Genomic DNA, 23,771 nt, shown 5'->3' with positions numbered 1-23,771 from the left:
CAGACAGGAAACTGGAACCAAACATCACATCACGATCTGAGAGAGTCACTGGATTAATCAGGACATGAATGTCACCTGGCTTTGAATGTGGAAGGAGAAATGTTCGTCAGTTCTGTCTGTGGGAAAAGATTTCAAACATCAGTGTGACTGGAAAAGCACCGAGACACACACACACCCGAGTGAGAGTGTTCCAGTGACTGACTGTGGAAAGAGCTTTAACCATTTACACAGCCTGAAAAAAACATCACACCATTCACAGCGGGGCGAAACTGTACACGTGTTCTGTGTGTGGACGAGGCTTCAACTGATCATCCAACCTGGCGAGAGACAAAGACACCCTCACGACAGAGAAACTGTGGAAATGTGGGGACTGTGGGAAGGGATTCAATTTCCCATCTCGGCTGGAAACTTACCGACACACTGACACTGGGGAGAGGCCAAACACCTGCTCCATGTGTGGGAAGGGATTTACATGTTCCTGCAGCCTCTGTATACACCAACACACCCACACTGGGGAGAGGCTATTCACCTGCTCCATGTGTGGGAAGGGATTTGCATGTTCATCCAGTCTGTATATACACTGGGAAATGGCCGTTTATATGTTCTGACTGTGAGAAGAGCCTTAAAAGTGCAAGGGATCTACAGACACACCAACGTACTCACACTGGGGAAAGGCCACTCACCTGCTCTGTGTGTGGGAAGAGATTCGCTCTCTCATCCACCCTGCTGAGACACCAGTGAGTTCACACTGGGGAGAGACCATTCACCTGCTCTGTGTGTGTGTGAGGGGATTCACTCAGTCATCCCACCTGCTGAGACACCAGCAATTTTACATATAACTGCAGAGAGTGGATTCTGCTGTAATTGCTGCTGTTAATCACATCTGGAACTGAACCGTGACTGGAAGCCTGTTTCCAGTGGGGTTCCACAGGGCTCAGTACCAGGTCTCTTGCTTTTTGTGGTACAGTAAAAGCTTTGTTATCCAGCATGTGTCACACCTGAGAGGTGCCAGTTAATCAAATTCCGGTTAATCAAGAGTCTTGCTACCAAGACAATACAATGTAATAGTTTTAATTTTAAGAGAAATTATTAATTGCAAAGAACAAGAAGATGTACAATACAGAAATATTGAGGCCGTAATGATGCATAGAAATTTTGAGAAACCGTAAACTTAATGTATAAATTACACTAAAACACTAGATGTTGAAGGTGATGGGACAGAATCTGTACTGAGCCTATGGCAAGCCCTGGAGGCTTTCTTGAAAAGATTTTGGATATCTATTTGCTGACTCCAGTCATATCTTTTTTGCATGAAAGTAGAGCAAAATACATAGCTGCATGAACTCTTGTGCAGGATAACAAGTCTGCCTTTCAGCAAATTTAATTCCTGTATCAAATACTGAAGCAGCATTCCCCCAAGTTATTTTCTGTTCCTCATTAAAATCTTCTGCCGAGTCTTCTTCAGTTTCCTTAGACTTCTCAGCATTCCGGACACTATTATTTCCACATCACTAACAACATGTGTCACTTCAACCTCCTTGTCAGCTTCAACCCAATCTTCTATATCATTTTCACTAAGCTGTTTGATTGGGTTTGTAGAAGGAACATCCCTCAGCATGTCGAGAATTTGTGATTTTTTATATCTATGGTAAACATTAAAGCCTTCAAATTCCTCTTCATCAGAAAACACTTCTGCAAACATAACACTGGGCCACAGTTTTCTCCGAGCTCTCTTAATGTTTCACATTGAACTGAATTCCATGTACAAACCACATTGGAAATTACATCTTTAATGTTATAATTTGACTGAAAGTTTTGGATTCTGCCTTCAACATTGATTAACTTTCTTAGAAAATCTCTTCTGTAAAACATTTCATATTCTGGATGACGCCCGGGACCATTGGTTAAATCAATGAGATAACATTGTCAGGCAGGAAGATGGTCAAAATATTACAGACATGAACTTCGATTCATGAAGGTGAGCTCGACAATTGTCAAATAAGTGACTAACTTTGTTATCTTCAGTTCTTATTTTTCTAAAATGTTCTTTCACTACAGGTACAAAAACATAGTGAAACCAATCATTAAAAAAAATCTTTGTCTATCCATGCATTACTTTATGCTTTGTGATCAACAGGTAAATGTTTTACACCTTTAAATGCTGCAGGATGATTACATTTGCCATCGCCAGAAGCTCCAGACAGTGTGTTCTTGCTGCATTAGCTCATGCAAGCACAGTTATTCCGTCTTTATTTTGCTTAAAACCTGCAGCAGTGGATTCACTCGCACCAGCCAGGGTAGAATTTGGCAAACAGCACCAAAAATAGGCCTGTTTTATCTGTGTTATAAATTTGTTCTGGGAATAGATCATGTTCAGCAATTAATTTGTTGAAGAAATCACAATAATTTTTTGCAGCCTCATGGTCAGCTGATTTTTGTTCACCGGTTACATCCGGCCTTCTAATGCCATGTCGTTGTTTAAAGCAGGAAAACCATCCATTGGAAAATGCACATGGATCAGTCAATTCCATTTACTTGTGAAAGTCTTTTGCCTTTGCAATGAGCATTGGGCCTGAGACTGGTGTTTCAGCAAAGACCATGAATACAATACACTGTCTAGCTGCTCTAATTTAGGTTGATGTAGAGGACGGTGTTGTTCAACAGCTTTATTAGTCTCAAAACCAGCAAAGAATTTCAACAACTGGTCTTTTTGACTCTTGATGGTTGATGAACCAACATTATATTCATTCATCAACACGTTACAATTTTCACTTTTTTCAAGATGCCGCAAATGTCTATTTTCTGATGTAGCCTCAACACAACACATCCACTTTCCCCCTTTTCCTGTCAATGCTTTATTGGATGCCATAATGGGTGGGTGGGGCGATAAATCGCCAAACTGCATAAGCACAGCGACACAACAAGATGGACTGTCAGCAGCATCACGAAGATTACTATCAGCAGCATCACTAACTACAGGACAGTAATGCCCAGAACAATCGGCTGCACTCGGGGAAAACTCAGCATTGGCAGGCAAGCCTCGGGCATTTTTGGAAATTTCGATAATAGAATTCTTTGGCAAGGTTCCGGGTAACAAAGCTTTTACTGTATATATCAACACTTTGGACTTAAATGTAGGGAACATGATTCAGAAGTTTGCATTTGAGACAAAAATTGGCCGAGCGGTTGATAGTGAGGAAGAAAGCTGTAGACTGCAGGAGGATATCCAAGGACTGGTCTGGTGGGCAGAAAATGGCAAATGGAATTCAATCCGGAGAAGTGTGAGGTAATGCATTTGGGGAGGCAAACAAAGCAAGAGAATTCACAATAAATAGTAGGATACTGAGAAGAGTAGAGGAACAAAGGGACCTTGGAGTGCATGTCCACAAATTCCTGAAGGTGGCTGGACAGGTAGATAAGATGGTTAAGAAGGCAAAGGTGGTGCTTGCTTTTATTGGCTGAGGCATAGGATATAAGAGCTGGGAGGTTATGCTGGAATTGGACAAAACACTGGTTAGGCCACAGCTGGAGGACTGTGTGCAGTTCTGGTCACTACATTACAGGAAGAATGTAATTGCATTAGAGAGGGTACAGAGGAGATTTACAAGGAGGTTGCCAGGACTGGAATATTTTAGCTGTGAGGAAAGATTGGTTAGGCTAGGGTTTTTTTTTGGAACAGAGGAGGCAGAGATAGAGTGGATAGGAAGGAGCTATTTCCATTCTCAGAGAGATCAATAACCAGGGGCCATAGATTTACAGTAATTGGAGAAGGATTGGAAGACAGTGAGAAATCTTTTCACCCAGAGGGTTGAGGTTTGGTGTCTGGAACTCACTGCCTGAAAGGGTGAAAGAGGCAGCAACCCTCATCACATTTAAAAAGTACTTGGTTATGCAATTGAGCAGCTGTAACCTACAGCACTACCGACCAAGAGGTGGAAAGTGGGATTCGGCTGTGTAGTTCTTAATGGCTAGTGGGGACATGATGGCTGAATGGCCTCCTACTATGTCAGAACTTTCCTATGTTTCTATTACGGAGTTGATGTTTGTTTCTGCTGATTCTGGAAAGGTTCCATCAGACTGGGCTTGGATAGGATAGATAGGAAGAAACCTTTTCCCTTAGCAGAGGTGTCAATAACCAGGGGGCATAGATTTAAAGTAAGGGGCAGGAGGTTTAGAGGGGATTTGAGGAGAAAAAAATGTCACCCAGAGGGTGGTCGGAATCTGGAACACACTGCGTGAAGGCGTGGTAGAGGCAGGAATCCTCACAACATTTAAGAAGTATTTAGATGAGCACTTGAAACTCAATAGCATACAAATGCTGGAAAATGGGATTAGAATAAATAGGTGCTTGATGGCTGGCACAGACGCGATGGGCCGAAGGGCCTGTTTCTGTGCTGTATAACTCTATGAATCTATAACTTTGTTTTAAACACATTTACCGGGATTATATGGGGCCGTGTCATTCCTGATGACAGGACCAAAAGTCTGCAAAACTTCCACTTCCGCCATTTCCGCGGGGTAGGCGGTGATGTAGTGGTATTATCACTGGACTAGTAACCCAGAGACCCAGGGTGTTCCTCTGGGGACATGGGTTCGAATCCCACCAAGGCAGAAGGTGGAATTTGAATATTAATTAATAAATCTGGAATTAAAAGCGAGTCTAATGATGGCCATGAAACCATTGTTGATTGTTGTAAAAACCCATCTGGTTCACTAATGTTCTTTAGGGAAGGAAATCTTCTGTCCTTACCCGGTCTGGCCTACATGTGACTACAGACCCACAGCAATGTGGTTAACTCTTACATGCCCTCTGAAATGGCCCAGCAAGCCACTCAGTTGTACCTAACCGTGAAAAAGTCAATAAAAAGGAATGAAACCGGACGGACCACCCGGCATCGACCAAGGTACTGGAAAAAACAACGGCAAACCCAGCCCTGTCGACCCTGCACAGTCCTCCTTACTAACATCTGGGGGCTTGTGCCTAAGTTGGGAGAGCTGTCCCACAGACTAGTCAAGCAACAGCCTGACATAATCATACTCACGGAATCATACCTCACAGACAATGTCCCAAACACTGCCATCACCATCCCCGGGTATGTCCTGTCCCACCGGCAGGACAGACCCAGCAGAGGTGGTGGCACAGTGGTATACAGTAGGGAGGGAGTTGCCCTGGGAGTCCTCAACATTGACTCCGGACCCCATGAAGTCTCATGGCATCAGGTTAAACATGGGCAAGTTAACCTCCTACTGATTACCACCTACCGCCCTCCCTCAGCTGATGACTCAGTACTCCTCCAAGTTGAACACCACTTGGAGGAAGCACTGAGGGTGGCAAAGGCACAAAATGTACTCTGGGTGGGGGACTTCAATGTCCATCACCAAGAGTGGTTCGTTAGCACCACGACTGACCGAGCTGGCCGAGTCCTAAAGGATATATCTGCTAGACTAGGTCTGCGGCAGGGTGGGGGGGGGGGGGGGGAAAACAACACGAGGGAAGAACATTCTTGACCTCGTCCTCACCAATCTGCCTGCCGCAGATGCATCTGTCCATGACAGTATTGGTAGGAGTGACCACCGCACAGTCCTTGTGGAGACAAAGTCCCACCTTCACATTGAGGATACCGTCCATCGTGCTGTGTGGCACGATCACTGTGCTAAATGGGATAGATTTCGAACAGATCTAGCAATGCAAAACTGGGCATCCATGAGGCGCTGTGGGCCATCAGCAGCAGCAGAATTGTACTCAACCACAATCTGTAACCTCATGGCCCAGCATATCCCTCACTCTACCATTACCATCAAGCCAGGAGACCAACCCTGGTTCAATGAAGAGTGCAGGAGGGCATGCCAGGAGCAGCACCAGGCATACCTCAAAATGAGGTGTCAACCTGGTGAAGCTACAACCCAGGGCTACTTGCATGCCAAACTGCGTAAGCAGCATGCGATAGACAGAGCCAAGCGATCCCATAACCAATGGATCAGATCGAAGCTCTGCCGTCCTGCCACATCCAGCTGTGAACGGCGGTGGACAATTAAACAACTAACTGGAGGAGGTGTCTCCACAAATATCCCCATCCTCAATGATGGGGGAGCCCAGCACATCAGTGCGAAAGATAAGGTTGAAGCATTTGCAACAATCTTCAGCCAGAAGTGCTGAGTTGATGATCCATCTCGGCCTCCTCCTGAAGTCTCCAGCATCACAGATGCCAGACTTCAGCCAATTCGATTCACTCTGCGTGATATCAAGAAACGACTGAAGGCACTGGATACTGCAAAAGCTATGGGCCCTGACAATATTCCGGCAATAGTACTGAAGACCTGTGCTCCAGAACTTGCCGCGCCCCTCGCCAATCTGTTCCAGTACAGCTACAACACTGGCATCTACCCTGCAATGTGGAAAATTGCCCAGGTATGTCCTGTACACAAAAAGCAGGACAAGTCCAACCCGGCCAACTACCGCCCCATCAGCGTACTCTCAATCATCAGTAAAGTGATGGAAGGTGTCATCAACAGTGCCATCAAGTGGCACTTGCTTAGCAATAACCTGCTCAGTGACGCTCAGTTTGGGTTCCGCCAGGGCCACTCAGCTCCTGACCTCATTACAGCCTTGGTTCAAACATGGACAAAAGAGCTGAACAAAGAACAGTACAGCACAGGAACAGGCCATTCTGCCCTCCAAGCCTGCGCTGATCTTGATGCCTGCCTAACCTAACACCTTCTGCACTTCCGGGGCCCATATCCCTCTATTCCCTTCCTATTCATATATTTGTCAAGATGCCTCTTAAACGTTGCTATCGTATCTGCTTCCACCACCTCCCCTGGCAGCAAGTTCCAGGCACTCGTCACCCTCTGTGTAAAAAACTTGCCTCGCACATCCCCTCTAAACTTTGCCCCTCGCACCTTAAACCTATGTCCCCTAGTAACTGACTCTTCCACCCTGGGAAAAAGCTTCTGACTATCCACCCTGTCCATGCCACTCATAACTTTGTAAACCTCTATCATGTCGCCCCTCCACCTCCGTCGTTCCAGTGAAAACAATCCGAGTTTATCCAACCTCTCCTCATAGCTAATGCCCTCCAGACCAGGCAACATCCTGGTAAACCTCCTCTGTACCCTCTCCAAAGCCTCCACGTCCTTCTGGTAGTGTGGCGACCAGAATTGCACGCAATATTCTAAGTGTGGCCTAACTAAGGTTCTGTACAGCTGCAACATGACTTGCCAATTTTTACACTCTATGCCCCGACCTATGAAGGCAAGCATGCCGTATGCCTTCTTGACTACCTTATCCACCTGCGTTGCCACTTTCAGTGACCTGTGGACCTGTACGCCCAGATCTCTCTGCCTGTCAATACTCCTGAGGGTTCTGCCATTTACTGTATATCTCCCACCTGCATTAGACCTTCCAAAATGCATTACCTCACATTTGTCCGGATTAAACTCCATCTGCCATTTCTCCGCCCAAGTCTCCAACCGATCTATATCCTGCTGTATCCTCTGACAATCCTCATAATTATCCGCAACTCCACCAACCTTTGTGTCGTCCGCAAACTTACTAATCAGGCCAGCTACATTTTCCTCCAAATCATTCATATATACTACAAACAGCAAAGGTCCCAGCACTGATCCCTGCGGAACACCACTAGTCACATCCCTCCATTCAGAAAAACACCCATCCACTGTTACCCTCTGTCTTCTGTGACTGAGCCAGTTCTGTATCCATCTTGCCAGCTCACCTCTGATCCCGTGTGACTTCACCTTTTGCACCAGTCTGCCATGCGGGACCTTGTCAAAGGCTTTACTGAAGTCCATATAGACAACATCCACCGCCCTTCCCTCATCAATCAGCTTCGTCACTTCCTCAAAAAACTCAATCTAATTAGTAAGACACGACCTCCCCTTCACAAAACCATGCTGTCTCTCGCTAATAAGTTCATTTGTTTCCAAATGGGAGTAAATCCTGTCCCGAAGAATCCTCTCTAATAGTTTCCCTACTACTGACGTAAGGCTCACCGGCCTATAATTTCCTGGATTATCCTTACCACCCTTCTTAAACAAAGGAACAACATTGGCTATTCTCCAGTCCTCTGGGACCTCACCTGTAGCCAATGAGGATGCAAAGATTTCTGTCAAGGCCTCAGCAATTTCTTCCCTTGCCTCCCTCAGTATTCGAGGGTAGATCCCATCAGGCCCTGGGGACTTATCTACCTTAATGCTTTGCAAGACACCCAACACCTCCTCCTTTTTGATAATGAGATGACTGAGACTATCTACACTCCCTTCCCTCGGCTCATCATCAACCAAGTCCTTCTCCTTGGTGAATACTGATGCAAAGTACTCATTTAGCACCTCACCCATTTCCTCTGGCTCCACGCATAGATTCCCATCTCTGTCCTTGAGTGGGCCAACCCTTTCCCTGGTTACCCTCTTGCTCTTTATATATGTATAAAAAGCCTTGGGATTTTCCTTAATCCTGTTTGCCAATGACTTTTCATGACCCCTTTTAGCCCTCCTAACTCCTTGCTTAAGTTCCTTCCTACTGTCTTTATATTCCTCAAGTGCTTCATCTGTTCCTAGCCTTCCAGCCCTTACAAATGCTTCCTTTTTCTTTTTGACTAGGCTCACAATATCCAAGCTTCCCAAAACTTGCCAAACTTGTCTTCCTTCCTCACAGGAACATGCTGGTCCTGGATTCTAATCAGCTGACGTTTGAAAGACTCCCACATGTCAGATGTTGATTTACCCTCAAACAGCCGCCCCCAATCTAAATTCTTCAGTTCCTGCCTAATATTGTTATAATTAGCCTTCCCCCAATTTAGCACCTTCACCCAAGGACTACTCTTATCCTTATCCACAAGTACCTTAAAACTTATGGAATTATGGTCACTGTTCCCGAAATGCTCCCCCACTGAAACTTCGACCACCTGGCCGGGCTCATTCCCCAATGCCAGGTCCAGAATGGCCCCATCCCTAGTTGGACTTTCTACATACTGTTTCAAGAAGCCCTCCTGGATGCTCCTCACAAATTCTGCCCCATCCAAGCCCCGAGCACTAAGTGAGTCCCAGTCAATATTGGGGAAGTTAAAATCACCCACCACTGCAACCCTGTTACCTTTACATCTTTCCAAAATCTGTCTACATATCTGCTCCTCTACCTCCTGCTGGCTGTTAGGAGGCCTGTACTAAACCCCCAACATCGTAACTGCACCCTTCCTATTCCTGAGCTCCACCCATATTGCCTCACTGCATGACCTCTCTGAGGTGTCCTCCCGCAGTACAGCTGTGATATTCTCCTTAACCAGTAATGCAATTCCTCCACCCCTTTTACATCCCCGTCTATCCCGCCTGAAGCTTCTAAAGCCTGGAACATTTAGCTGGCACTCCTGCCCTTCCCTCAACCAAGTCTCTGTAATAGCAACAACATCATATTTCCAAGTACTAATCCAAGCTCTAAGTCCATCTGCCTTACCTGTTATACTTCTCGCATTGAAACAAATGCACTTCAGACCACCAGTTCCGCTGTGCTCAGCAACATCTCCCTGCCTGCTCTTCCTCTTAGTCCTACTGGCCTTATTTACTATGTCCTCCTCATTTACTTCACTTGCTGTCCTACTGCTCTGGTTCCCACCCCTCTGCCACACTAGTTTAAACCCTCCTGAGTGACGCTTGCAAACCTCGCAGCCAGGATATTAGTGTCCTTCCAGTTTAGATGCAACCTGTCCTTCTTGTACAGGTCCCATCTGTCCCTGAAGAGAGCCCAATGGTCCAGATATCTGAATCCCTCCCTTCTACACCAGCTGCTCAGCCACGTGTTTAGCTGGACTATCTTCCTATTTCTAGCCTCACTGGCACATGGCACAGGGAGTAATCCAGAGATTACAACCCTACAGGTCCTGTTTTTTAACTTACTACCTAACTCCCTAAACTCCCCATGCAGGACCTCATCACTCTTCCTGCCTATGTCATTGGTACCGATGTGTACCACAACCTCTGGCTGTTCACCCTCCCCCTTCAGAATGCCCTCTGTCCGTTCAGAGACATCCTTGACCCTGGCACCAGGGAGGCAACATACCATCATGGAGTCTCTTTCACGTCCACAGAAGCGCCTATCTGTGCCCCTGACTATAGAGTCCCCTATAACTATTGCTCTTCTGTGCTTTGTTCCTCCCTGCTGAACAACAGTGCCAGCCGTGGTGCCATTGCTCTGGCTGCTGCTGCTGTTTTCCCCTGATAGGCCATCCCCCGCAACAGTATCCAAAATGGTATACTTGTTAGAGAGGGGGATAGCCACAGGGGATTCCTGCACTGACTGCCTGCCCCTTCTAGCGGTCACCCATCTATCTGCCTGTACCTTGGGTGTAACCACTTCTCTAAAACTCCTGTCTATGATGCTTTCTGCCACCTGCATGCTCCTCAGTGCATCCAGTTGCCACTCCAACCGATCCATGCGGTCTGTGAGGAGCTGCAACTGGGTCCACTTCCTGCAGATGTAATCGCCTGGAACGCTGGAAGCATCACGGACTTCCCACATCTCACAGGTGAAGCACTTCACCCCTCTAATTGTCATTTCTATCACTAATTAGTTAATTAATATAAAATAAATAAATACTTATTAAATCCTTACTAAATTATGATGCACTTAACTATGTAGTCCCTGGTGCTAGATTTCGACAATAAATACTAAATGCTAACTAAATACAGTAATCTCCTTCCTTTGGTTTAGTTACTCTACTTATTAATTAGTTAATTAGGGTTTTAATCAATTGTTATCAGTTTTATTTTCAAATTCGGTACAGATTCCCTACCAGCCAATCAGGTCACAGCTTTCCTGTGACGTCACTTTTTCAGTGTTTTTTTTCTGTATACTCACCGCTCCGGAACTCCACCCTCCGAGTCTGTCTGAGGGCAACTCACCACCACCCTCTCAAGGGCAATTAGGGATGGGCAATAAATGCTGGCCTGACCAGCGACACCCACATCCCATGAATGAATTAAAAAAAAATTTTTCCCGTACCCCACTTGATTTTTAATTGAAATGAATGTTGCAGCGCTGGGCACTGGTGACACTTGGGATCATACAGTAGGGTTTGCCTTTCATTGGTGGAATCCGCCATCACTGGATCAAGCACCATCATCACCATGGATTTAAAGCATTCTGTGTTTGCAGCCTCAAGGAGCCTTTCTGTCATGTTCAACTTCCTGTTTAGAGTTAACAAAATTAAACTTTTTACTTAATTCAAAAAACTTTTGCCTTCCTTGATCTGTCAAACCCAGCACCGACTCCCCGTTATGTTTTCCCCCTGCAGCAAAAGCAAAGCAGATGTTAGTGAGCAGGCAGCGTCCCACCCTGAGGTTCAGTGATGCCTGACTGCAGTTCTCCTCCTGCCATCATGGGAAGGTGGGAGGCCCTCTTTCCTGCAGATGGAGTCAGAAGTCTCTCCTGCCTGACCAAGGCAGCTTAGCTGGAGATAGCAGAGGAGGTCTCGAACCATGGGGTGACAGGCAGAACCCGGGTTCAGTGTCGCAAATGGGTCAATAACTTGCTCAGATCGGCAAGGGTAGGTTGTTGTACGTTGTCTCGGTGAAGCTGCTGTATTGATTTTCCTCCCTGGCTCCATGTCTTAAAGACAGAGGGTACACAAGGCATGCAGTGGAATGCGTTAGCAGCCTTGGTACCATACATTCAATGATTGTGTGCCAAGATGATGATTGGCATTGTTTATGTGCTTGGATGTGTCGTGCGAAATCCACTCGGGAATGAGTGATGTCGATGCTTGTTACAATGGTTGCAATGCATCTTTTGACATGTCATTAAATCTGTACTGTCTCCTGCAGGATAAACGCACCAACAATGAATGTGAGCGGGCAAAGACAGGTTTCAGACATCAGGGTGCTGACCCTCACTCAGGAGAAGATATCAGAAATTGCGAGAGAGGAGGGAAGCAGGATAATCACAGATGGCGAGGCAGGATCCACAAGGCATAAGGATGAAGTATCATCTCCAGTCTTGCAGTCATATAAGACCTCAGGTGTATGTGAATGAATTTGGAGAATATATGTTTTCCTCTCCCAGCGTTTCTTTTTGAACTGGCTTATTGTTGGCTGAAACATTTCCCCTGATGTCCCTTGCATCTCTCTCCATGCCTCTTATATCTATGATTGGATTGTTTGCATTGTTGTCCTCCTCCTCACCCTCTTCTTAGGCATCTTCATCTGCGGAGGACTAGTATTCCTCCTGTTCGTCCACCTGCAGAAAATAGCTGTGTCTCATTGTTAGTTTGTGTCGTGCACAGCAGGCAATGATGATTCATGAGACCCTCTCTGGTGTGGCATGAAGAGCCCCTCCAGACTGGCCAAGGCAGCCTCAGTGTATTTTCAGCATGCCAGTGGTGTTTCCGATGATGGCTCTTGCGGATGCGTGAGCAGCATTGCATTTCACTTCAGCTGTGCTTTGGGGATGCTGCACTGGTGTCATCAATCACATACAAAGGGATAACCTTTGTCACCCAGGATCCAGCCATCCTCTTCAGCTTATTCTTCAAAAACTCCCGGCAGCTGTGATTCCCTCAAAATGTACAAGTCATGACAGATCCCTTGCAAATGTGCACCGACCTGCATTCTTCATCTCCTGTGGTCACAAACCAGTTGTATGTTCAAAGAGTGAAAGCCTTTGTGATTCACAAATGCAGCAAGCTGGTCCCAGGGAGATCTAATGGCCACACGAGTGCAGTCAGTTATGTCTTGCACTCTCGGGAACCCAGTGATAGTGGCGAAGGCAACAGACCTTGCCGCATGGCTGCCTCATCTACAGGTAAGTAGATGAAGTGATTGTCAGGACGAAATAGGCCATTGGTCACCTCTTTGATAACCCAATGGGTTGCAGACTGTGATATGCCACATATGTTGCCTGTTGATCCCTGGAAGACACTATAACCCAAAAGATTGAGTACAGCAGTTACCTTGAGGGCATGTGACATGGGATTCCCACCAAACCCAAGCTGCTGCAGCTCATGATACTACAAATCTCTGTGACCATTTCATGTGACATCCTTAGGCATCTCTGGCATTGCCTGTCTGATATTTGAAGGTGATTTTTCCTTGTCCTGATGATGCGATGACGTACCAGCGCCCATCTTCACTAATGCCGTTCCTCGATGTTATCATTTGCAGCATCTTCACCTTCTTGTTCTGCCTATTGCTGGTGGTCGGACATCATGTGTTGAGGGAAAAGATCCATCTTTAGGCACTCTCTCTGCTCCTCTTCCCGTGGTAGTGGAAAAAATGGATGTCAGACACTTGTGTTGCTGCAGCTTTGCAAATAATGAAATGAGCAGAGCGTTCTAATTCAGCTTTCTGTTGCCAGTCAGCTGAACCATCGAGGCAATGAGCAGTTCTCTTTGCTGTGTCCCCTCCCACTCGCCTTGCAATTCTTCAGTGGCCACGTGGTTTTCATTATCATTCGATAAAATGGTGCATTTATTAATTAAGGCAAGTCTCCCCAAATTCCAAGCCCCTCCAACCTCCTCCAGCCTGTTCCCATCATCCTTTGTCCCACTGATATAACCTTAACCCTTCCCTCCCTTACCATTGAACCTCCCCTCATTACCTTGGACAATGACACAATCAATTTGTTCATGCCACCCCTCCCCGTGTTCTGACTTCCGTGACCATTGAAATGCCCACTATGACCCTTGATCCTCCTGAAATCCACTTTAATATTATTGCTGATTTCTATTCCCCTCCCTATGATGCTGTGGAATACAGTTCAAGAAAGAAAAACACTGACCTCAGGCACAGCTGCACAAACAGAGAAGGCTGAGGGGAGATCTGATTGAAATGTATAAAATATTGAGGGGCCTGGATAGAGTGGAGGTGAAGGGTCTATTCACCTTAGAAGAAAGATCAGTGACGAGAGGGCATAGATTTCAAGTGATTGGTGGAAACATTAGAGGGGAGATGAGAAAAAAACATGTTCACCCAGAGGGTGGTGATAGTCTGGAACTCACTGCCTGAATGGGTAGTTGAGGCAGAGGCCCTCAACTCATTCAGAAGGAGTCTGGATATGCACCTCAAGTGTCGTAAGCTGCAGAGCTACGGACCAAATGCTGGAAGGTGGGATTAGAATAGGTGGATCATTTTTCAGCCGGCACAGATGCGATGGGCCAAGTGGCCTCTTTCTGTGTCTTAAACTTTCTATGATTCTAAGCTGGCTGCTGCACGTCACATTTAAATCAATGTGAACCAGCTGGCAAGAAAATAGCACTCGCCATTAACTTAAAATGGCAGGTAGAATTTAATTGGAACTAAGTGCAGAGTAATGAGTATTTGTAGTATGTATGCAGTTTTGGTGTCCTTATTTATGGAAGGATGTAAATGCATTGGAGGCAGTTCAGAGGAGGTTTACTAGATTGATACCTGGAATGAGTGGGTTGTCTTATGAGGAAACGTTGAACAGACTGGGTTTGTTTTCACTGGAGTTTAGAAGAGTGAGGGGAGACTTGATTGATATATAAGATCCTGAACGGTCTTGACAAGGTGGATGTGGAAAGGATGTTTCCTCTTGTAGTGAGCCTAGGACTAGGGGGCATTGTTTTAAAATTAGGGGTTCGCCCTTTTAGGACAGAGATGAGAAGAATTTTTTGTCTGTCATAGGGTTGTGCAACTTTGGAATTCTCTGCCTCAGAAGATGGTGGAGGAGTGATCATTGAATATTTTTAAGGTGGAGGTAGATAGATTCTTAAATAAAACCAAAAAAAGTGCTGGAAATACTCAGCAGGTCTGGCAGCATCTGTGGAGAGAGAAGCAGAGTTAATGTTTCAGGTCAGTGACCTTTCATCAGAACTGGTATATTCTTGTTCGGCATTGGAATCAAAGGTTATTGGAGTAGATGGGAGTGCGGGATTCGAAACAGAAACAGCTCAGCCATGATCTTATTGAATGGTGGAGTGGGCTAGAGGGGCCGAATGGCCTAGTTCTGCTCCTAATTCAGATGTTTGTATTTTCGTAAATGAATGCAAAGCTGCAATCAGCCACCGTGCGGGGTGAATCCGGGCCACCGCAAACGCACCCCTGACTTAATTTTGCTAAAACAAAATCCCGCCATCATAAATCCAAAGAAACAGCGAATACCTGATTAAATCACCCTGCCCGGCATCAAAGCCATTCTTGTAGGTCCCATAAAATTCCACTTTCAATCTCTCTTGTCATTCAGTGAGCTCTCTGTTTGTCCTACTTAACCCCCTCATGTGAATGTACCTCGACACTACCCAAACCATCTCCTCTTTAAAGACAGCCCATTGTAGCATTAGGTTTAGGTTGTTTATGGAAAGGGACAAGAAGCAATCCTGATTTGAAATAATTAAGTGGGGGAGGGTCAACGTTTTGGGGTGAGAACAGATCTGACCCAAGTAAATTGGAATGAAAGATTGGCAGGACAAACTGCCATGGAACAATGATCACTGCCCCCCTAAATGTTCCCTTACTGACATTTCATCCACTTGACCCACTTGATTCCTCAGAACCAGAATGCCTCCTGCTTTATTAGGCCAGAAGCATGTCTATCTAGAAAATACTTCCCCCTCTCTGCCCTTCACACTATTACTATCCCAGTCTATATTAGGATAATTAAAGTCCCCCATTATAACTATGCAATAATTCTTGCAACTCTTTATATTTTCCATGCAAATTTGTTCTTCTATATCTTTCCCACAAGTAGGTGGCCAATAAAACACTCCCTGTAATACAACAGTCTAATATTGTTTATTCATTTATAGATACAGCAGTGAAACAGGCCCTTCGGCCCACCGAGTATGTGCCAACCATCAACCACCCATTTCTACTAATCCTGCATTAATCCCAATACCCTCTCACATCCCCACCTTCCCTCAATTCCCCTACCACCTACCTATACTACGGGCATTTTACAATGGCCAATTTACCTATCAACCTGCAAGTCTTTGGCTGTGGGAGGAAACCGGAGCACCCGGCGGAAACCCACACAGTCACAGGGAGAACTTGAAAACTCCGCACAGGCAGTACCCAGAATCGAACTCAGGTCGCTGGAGCTGTGAGGCTGCGGTGCTAACCACTGCGCCACCCGTTTCTTAGCTCTATCAAAGTAGCATCATCCTTGACCCCACTTTCTCCAGAACACAATGTTCTCCTAAACCTATACTGCTATCCTCCCCCTCTTACTCGTTTTTGTGAGATGTGGGCATCACCGACTAGGCCGGCATTTATTGCCCATCCCTAATTGCCCTTGAACTGAACGGCTTGCTAGGCCATTTCCGAGGGCAATGAAAAGACAACCACATTGCTCTGGGTCTGGAGTCACATGTAGGCCAGACCAAGTAAGGGTAGCAGATTTCCTTCCTTAAAGGAAATCAACAAACCAGATGGGTTTTCACAACAATTCATCATGGTTACCATTAGACTAATTAAATTCAAATTTCACCAGCTGGCCATAGTGGGATTTGAACCCATGCCCCAAAGCAGTAGCTGGGGTTGTTGTGTTATTAGTTCAATAACATTACCACTACGCCACCACCAGAACAACAAAAGGGAAGGTCTGTGATAGGGCAGAGGGCGGGAGAGTTTAAATGACAAAGCTGTCATGGAAAAAAGGCAAAGGGAGTGGTAATAGTTGTGGGAAAAGACAAAGCATTTGAGCAGAGAGAGTGTTAATGGCAGAATAATGATCAGCTGTGTCCAAAAGCAAAACCACGATAAACAAATTTAAGACCAGCACATGATTCAAACAACACAATCAAAATGGCAATCATGGTTTAAAATTGTTGAATTAAATGTCGCGTTCAGAAGGCTGTAAAATTGGATGAGGTGCTGTTCCTTAAGCTTGTGTTGAGCTTCACTGGAACACTGTAGCAGTCCGAGGACAGGAATGTTAGCATGACAGCAATGTGGTGAATTAAAATGGCAAGCAGCCAAAAGCCCAGCGTCATATTTGCATACTGAATGGAGGTGTTCTGCAAAGCAGTCACGCAATCTCTGTTTGGCCTCGGCAATGTAAAGGAGAAGGCACTGTGAGCAGCGAATACAATATACTAAATTGAAAGAAGTACAAGTATATTGCCAATTCACCTAGGAGGAACATTTGGGGCCTTGGATGGTGAGGTGAGAGGAGGTTAAAGGGCAAGTATTATACCTCTTGTGATTGCATTGGAAGGGGACAAGGTGTCGGGGTGATAGGGGAGTGGACCACAGTGTCACGATGGGAATGGTTCCTTCTGTTTGTTCACAGGGGAGGAGAGGGGAAGGTGTGTTTGGTGGTGGCATAATGCTGGATGTGGTAGAAATTGTGGAAGATGATCCATTGGTTCGGCCATAGTTGGAGTATTGCGTACAGTTCTGGTCACTACATCACAGGAAGGACATAATTGCTCTGGAGAGAGTACAGAGGAAATAACAAGAATGTTGCCAGGGCTTGAAAGTTGCAGCTATGAGGAAAGATTGGATCAGCTAGATTTGTTTTCCTTAGAACAGAGGAGGCTGAGGGGTGACTTAACTGAGGTGTACAAAATTAAGAGGGGCCGAGATAGGGTGGGAAGGAGGGACCTGTTTCTCCTAGTGGAGAGGTCAATTACCAGGTGGCACAGATTTAAGGCGATTGGTTGAAGAATTAGAGGGGACATGATGAAAAATATTTTCACCCAGAGGGTGGTGGGTGTCTGGAATTCAGTGCCCGGATCGGTGGTGGAGGCAGAAACCCTCAACACTTTTAAAGGTACCTGGTCATGCATCTGAAGTGCTGTAACTTGTAAGGCTACGAACCAGGTGCTGGAAAGTGGGATTAGATTGGGCAGTTAGTTTTTCTCAGCTGGCACAGTCACGATGGGTTGAATGGTCTCCTTCTGTGCTGTACCTTTTCTATGATTCTATGATTCCATGGATGCGGAGGCTGGTGGGGTGGAAGGTGAGGACAAGGGGAACCCGATCATGGTTTTGGGAGGAGGGGAAGGGGTGAGAACAGAAGTGCAGGAAATTGATCGCACATGGTCGAGGGCCCTGTCAAATACAGTGGGGGTTATTCCTGGTTGAGGAAAAAGGAAGACAGGGGATGGTGCCATGGTGGGAATGTCACTGAACTAGTAATCCAGAGGTTCAGACTAATGACCTGTGGACACGGGTTCAAATTCATTAATAAGTTCAATTAATTAACAAAAATCTGGATTTGAAAGCAAGTCTCAGTGACGGTGCCATGACACTATCATCGATTGTTGTAAAAACCCATCTAGTTCACTGATGTCCTTGAGGGAAGAAAATCTCCTGTCCTTACCTGGTCTGGTCTACATGTGACTCCAGACCCACAGCAATGTGGTTGACTCTTAAAATGCCCTCTCAAATGGCCTAGAAAGCCACTCAGTTTTCAAGGGCAATTAGGTATGGCCAACAAATGCTGGCCTTGCCAGTGATGCCCACATCCCATGAAAGAATAAAATGTATCAGAAGCGCAGTTGTGGAAGGTTGTGTCATCAGAATAGATGCAATGGAGAAACTGGGAGAATGGAATGGAGTCCTTACAGGAGGCAGGGTGTGAGGAAGTGTAGTCGAGGTAAATTTGGGAGTCAGTGGGCTTATTTTAGTCGACAGTCGATCCGCAGAAATGGAGGCTGTATTGGTGCCATTTCCTGCTCTCGGCTAGAACTGGAAAACGTCATCAACTTTGCTTTCAATTTTCACCCTGCTCTACCTTCATATGGTCCATGTCTGACACTTTCCATCCCTTCCTCAACTTCTCTCTTGTGTATATGGACTTTCAAAGGCTCATTGTCTACCTCAACACCATCCTCCCGCATTATCCTCATACTCGTTAATCGCCTAGTATCCAACACTCTCTATCAATCTCAGTCTTGAGTATACTCAATGACTAAACATCCACAATCCTCTAGGGTATTGAATTTCAATCCTTTGAGTGAAGAAATTTCTTCTCATCTGTGTCCTAGGTGACTAAACTCTCATTCTGAGACTGCAATCCCTAGTTCGAGATGCTCAAGCCAGTGGAAACATCCCAGAATCTAATATGTCAAGCCCCTTAACAATTTTCTGTGCTTCAATGAGATTACATCAAATTCTTCTCACGACGAACTAATATAGGCTTAGTCTATGCAATCTCTCCTGATCAGACCATTCCCTATCCCAAGAATGTGTAGGGGCAGAAGATGTAAGTATGGTTCTTACTTAATACTTTGCATCTGTCTTCAGAAAAGGGGGGACGATGCAGATATTGCAGTTAAGGAGGAGTGTGAAGTATCGGATCTGATAAACATAGGGAGAGAGGAAGTATTAGCATCCTTGAAAGTGGATAAATCACCAGGGCTGGATGAAATGTACTCAAAAGAAAAAAAGAGGAAATTGCAGGGGATATGTCTATTATTTTCCAGTCCTCACTGGATACTGGTGCGGTGCTGGAGGATTGGAGGATTGCTAACATTGTACCTTTGTTTAAAAGGTGAGCGAGGGATAGGCTGAATAATTACAGGCCAGTCAGTTTAACCTCAGTAGTGGGCAAATCATTGGAATCAGTTCTGAGTGACAGGATAATCTGTCATGTGGAAGGGCACAGATTAATAAAGGATAGGTCAGCATGGATTTGTTCAGGGAACATCTTGTCTGTCTAACTTGATTGAATTTTTTGAAAATATAACAAGGGGGATTGGTGAGGGTAGTGCAGTTGATGTGCTCTACATGATTTTAGCAAGGTTTTTTGACAAGATCCCACATGGCTGACTGGTTCAAGAAAATAAAAGCCCATGGGATTCAGGGAAATGTAGCAAGGTGGATACAAAATTGGCTCAGCGGCAGGAAAAAATGGGTAATTGTTGACAGGTGTCTTTGTGACTGGAAGGGCTCAGTTCTAGGTCCCATACTTTTTGTGCTATATATTAACGATTTGGACATAAATGTAGAGGACATGATCAAGAAGTTTGCAGACAACACAAACATTGGCCATAAGGTTGATACCGAGGAGGATAGCTGTAGACTGCAGGAAGATATCAATGGACTGGTCAGATGGGCAGAAAAGTGACAAATGGAATTCAAACCAGAGAAGTGTGAGGTGATGCATTTGCGGAGTTCAAACAAAGCAAAGAAATACACAATTAATGGGAAAATACTGAGAAGTGTACAGGAAGTGAGGGACCTTGGAGTGAATGTCCACGGATCCATGAAGGTAGCAGGACAGGTCGATAAGATGGTGAAGAAGGCATATGGAATCCTTTCCTTTATTAGCCGAGGAATAGAATATATGAGCAGGGAAGTTATGCTGTAACTGTATAACTCATTGGGTAGGCCACAACTTGAGTACTGTGTGCAGTTCTGGACAGCTCATTCAAGAATTGATATAATTGCACTAGAGAGGGTACAGAGGAGAAGTACAAGGATGTTGCCATGACTGGAAAAATGCAGCTATGAAGAAAGATTGGATAGGTTGGGACTATTGTCAGTGGAACGGAGGAGGCTGAGGGAAAATTTGATTGAAATGTACAAAACTGTGAGGGGCCTAGTTACCTTTCCAGAGAGGTCAGTGACTTGGGGGCATAGCTTTAAAGTGATTGGTAGAAAGATTAGAGGGGACATGAGGATTTTTTTTTTAACCAGAGGGAGGTAGGGGTCTTGAACTCACTGCCTGAATGCATAGTAGAGGCAGAAACCCTCAACTAATTTAAAAGGTGTCTGGATATACATATGTAACCTGCAGGGCTATGCACCAAACGCTGGAAGGTGGGATTAGGATGGGTGGCTCATTTTTTTGGACAGCGCACACATGATGGGCCAAGTGGCTTCTTTCTGTGCCATAAACTTTCTATGATTCAGTGAACGAGTCCAGTAAACCTAAGTTGCACTCCCTCCCATGCAAGTATTTCTAGAGCTGTTATTGATCACATCCAAGACTCAACGATCAAAGAGAACCCATGCACTTATGTTTCTGTATAAATTAATTAATAATTTAATTACAATCCGACCACAGAATATAACTTCTAAGCATTAATTTGGGCATCAAATGGTGAGACTGTTACCCAGCATTCCGAGCGGAATTGAATGTGCCTAATTCACTCTAAAGGAGCACAGCGCGCAGGTGTAGTCCGCCCTGTCTTTGGGGCATGCGCATTATCAGTGTGATCAGAAGCGTGCGAGTGCTGGAGACGTTTTTGCAGCGGGTGAGAGTCGGCGGGGCGCAGTGGGAGAATGGAGCCGGTGGTGGACGGCTAAACACCTAGAAACACCTAGTGTAGGACTGAAGCCCCGAAGAAGTTCCAGTGCAGCGTTTGCAGCTCCGGGGCTTTCCCGGGGAAGCCCAGGTTAACAACCCCCACCTCGATAAAGAAAAGCGGGAGGGTTTAGTGCGCTGCCATCTTTGTTGAGTAGGGCGCAGGGCGCATGCGTGGCCATCTTTGTGACCACAGAGAGTAGGCAGGGCTTCAGGGTCCCTGTGACCATAGTTATACAGCACAGAAACAGGCTGTTCGGCCTATCGTGTCCCTGTCGGTCATCAAGCACCTATCTATTCGAATCCCATTTTCCAGCACTTGGCCCGTAGTCTTGTATGCTATGGCGTTTCAAGTGCTCATCTAAATACTTCTTAAATGTTGTGAGGATTCCTGCCTCTACCACCCCTTCAGGCAGTGTATTTCATTGATTTGCTTCTCACTCTGCACACAGGGGCTGGAGAACTGAACCCAGCCACAGTGGAGGGAGGGAGAAAACTGGAAGTGGAGGAAAGAAATGGTGTAGATGGTGCCATGGGTTTGGATTTCAGCACAGGGAAGAGGGAGAGTGTGTGGGACGGGAATTTACGGCTTTGAGGAAACAAGAGAGGAAAAAATGTTCAGTTGAAGCTAGAATTGTCTGCTCTGAATTTCTATCCTGTACTGACAGTGATGACCTTAAAAAACTCATTTCACAGTGTATTAGAAGAGAAGAATTTGTAGACGGGGAAACTCAAACCAAACATCATATCAGGAACTGAAAGAAACACTCGATTCATCAGGGCCTGAATACCATCGGCCTTTGAATGTGGAAGGAGAAATGTTTGTCTGTTCTGTCTGTGGGAAAAGATTTCAAACATCAGTTTGACTAGAAAAGCATCGAGACACACACACCCGAGTGAGAGTGTTCCAGTGACTGACTGTGGAAAGAGCTTTAACCAGTTACACAGCCTGAAAAAACATCACACCATTCACAGCGGGGAGAAACCGTACACATGTTCTGTGTGTGGACGAGGCTTCAACTGATCATCCAACCTGGAGAGACACAAGGAAACCCGCACCACGGAGAAACCATGGAAATGTGGGGACTGTGGGAAGGGATACACTTACCCATCTGAGCTCGAGACTCATCGATGCAGTCACACTGGGGAGAAGCTGTTCACCTGCCCTGTGTGTGGGAAGGGATTCGCTCAGTCATCCCACCTGCTGCCACACCAGCGAGTTCACACAGGGGGGAGACCGTTTATCTGTTCTGTGTGTGGGAAGGGATTCACTCACTCATCTAACCTTACTGACCACTGGCGGCTTCACACTGGGGAGAAACCATTCACCTGCAATGAGTGTGGGAAGGGATTCGCTAGAGTATCCAGCCTCAATTCACACCAACTTCTTCACACTGATAAGAGACCTTTTAAATGTGCTGACTGTGAGAAGAGCTTTAAAAGCAAAAATCACCTGATGCAGCACCAGCGAGTTCACACTGGGGAGAGACCATTCACCTGCTCTGAGTGTGGAAAAAGATTCGCTCAGTTTTCCAATCTGCTGAGAGACCAGCGAGTTCACACTGGGGAGAGGCCATTCACATGCTCTGTGTGTGGGAGGGGATTCACTCAGTCATTCAGCATTCTGAGACACCAGCGAGTTCACAAGTGACTGCAGGGGTTGGATTCTGCTGTTATTGCTGATGTTAATCACATCCAGGGCTGAACCATTTTCATTCTGACAGTTGGGGTTTGTTTCTGCTGATGTTGCTAATCCCAGTAACTGGGCTGGAGTTTAATATTTGGATATATAATCAAGAAAGTTTAATTTCTTCAAGACAATGGAGACTAATTGATGAGCCAGGATCTAATTGAAATGTACAGCAGGTTTGAGGGGCTGAATAGCCTGCTCCAGTTCTACATGTACTTTCTCCCCAGTCTTCCCCCACTCTCTAACTCTGCTCAGGTGCTGGTTTCCCATTGCAGTGCCTTCTCCCCAGTTTTCCCGTGGCTTTCCATTCATCGGCTGTGTTTCAGTCCAAGTTTATTCAAGAGATAGAAACAGGAATCAGCCATTCAGCCCCTCGAGTCTGTTCTGCCATTCAATGAGATCGTGGCTGATCTATCACTTAACTCTATTGTACGCAAAGATTATTTTAATACGAGCTTCCCCAGTCCGTTACAATGTGATTTCAAAATACCTTTCATTTACACCGTACCTTTAAGGTAGAAAAGTATCCCGAGGTGCATCTCAGAACATAAACTGAAAAATCAGACAAAAATTGACACTGAGCCAAGGAAGGGAAATTAGGAGGACTGACTTAAAGCTTGGTCAAAAACGTAGGTTTTTAGGAGGGTTTTAACAGAGGAGAGATGTGGACTGGCAGAAAGGTACAGGGAGGGAATTCCAGAACTCAGGGCAGGTGACTGAAGCTAGATCCAATGGGACAGAGAGAGTGAGGAATGTGTAAGAGGCCAGAGTTGGAGGAATGCAGAGTTCTCTGAGGGTAGTACGGCTGGAGGAGGTTACAGATAGAGGGAGTGGCGAGGGTGAAGGGATTTGAACATGAGA

At 45.7% G+C, this 23,771-nt stretch overlaps 1 protein-coding gene and 2 pseudogenes across 1 annotated transcript in view; 2 read left to right on the top strand and 1 right to left on the bottom strand.

Moving 5' to 3' along the window:
- The window catches only part of LOC137349252 (zinc finger protein 229-like), a 725,490-nt gene that overhangs the window by 444,394 nt on the left and 257,325 nt on the right, over positions 1-23,771 (top strand). The window lies entirely within an intron of this gene.
- LOC137348776 (jerky protein homolog) lies at positions 1,421-11,615 on the bottom strand (annotated as a pseudogene).
- On the top strand, positions 21,114-22,871 carry LOC137348774 (zinc finger protein 879-like; annotated as a pseudogene).

Source organism: Heterodontus francisci, chromosome 34 (assembly GCF_036365525.1).
Source record: "Heterodontus francisci isolate sHetFra1 chromosome 34, sHetFra1.hap1, whole genome shotgun sequence".
NCBI lineage: Eukaryota > Metazoa > Chordata > Chondrichthyes > Heterodontiformes > Heterodontidae > Heterodontus > Heterodontus francisci.
This window is presented reverse-complemented; position numbering and strand designations above follow the sequence as displayed.